The sequence below is a fragment of the Triticum aestivum genome, chromosome 6D, assembly GCF_018294505.1.
Source record: "Triticum aestivum cultivar Chinese Spring chromosome 6D, IWGSC CS RefSeq v2.1, whole genome shotgun sequence".
Classification (NCBI taxonomy): domain Eukaryota; kingdom Viridiplantae; phylum Streptophyta; class Magnoliopsida; order Poales; family Poaceae; genus Triticum; species Triticum aestivum.
The window spans coordinates 3,669,116-3,669,650 of NC_057811.1; positions in this window are offsets into that span (position 1 = coordinate 3,669,116).

The following is a 535-nucleotide window of genomic DNA, read 5'->3' on the forward strand; positions in this document are numbered from 1 at the left end:
GAGAGAGGAGCCCATTGGACAGTCCTTTCAAACTGCATCTTCAACCTTGAGTGGACAATTATATGTTCCCTTATAGAAAATTGACTATATGTTTCATGAATTAACTGATTACTTTGGCCCTATGAGATTAAACTAGGTCTAGATTTGAAGGTACAGTTCAGACAGCTGGTGTTGGTTTGTTTATTGTACTAACTATGCTCTTTAGACAGAGACATGTGGCCTTCCTGATTCCTAAGTCGTTATGAGTTGGGCATAGTTCCGCTACCCGGCCAAACCAGATTCATTGCAACATATGTTTTCTTCACACAGGTCTGAACAATGCAATTTCTTCTTAGGTTGTGGAAATATAAGCCGGATGGAGGTAGATGGGCGATGAAGTCCGTTACTTTCTTGAGAAATTAGGGATATGAAATTTTCTTCTCCCCGGTGCAACGCACGGGCATATGTCCTAGTGAAAATACAAAAAGGCGTTCGACGTTTTGCCACGGCAAGGGCCGTAAGAACAAGACGACCTGATTTGAGCTGAATTATATAG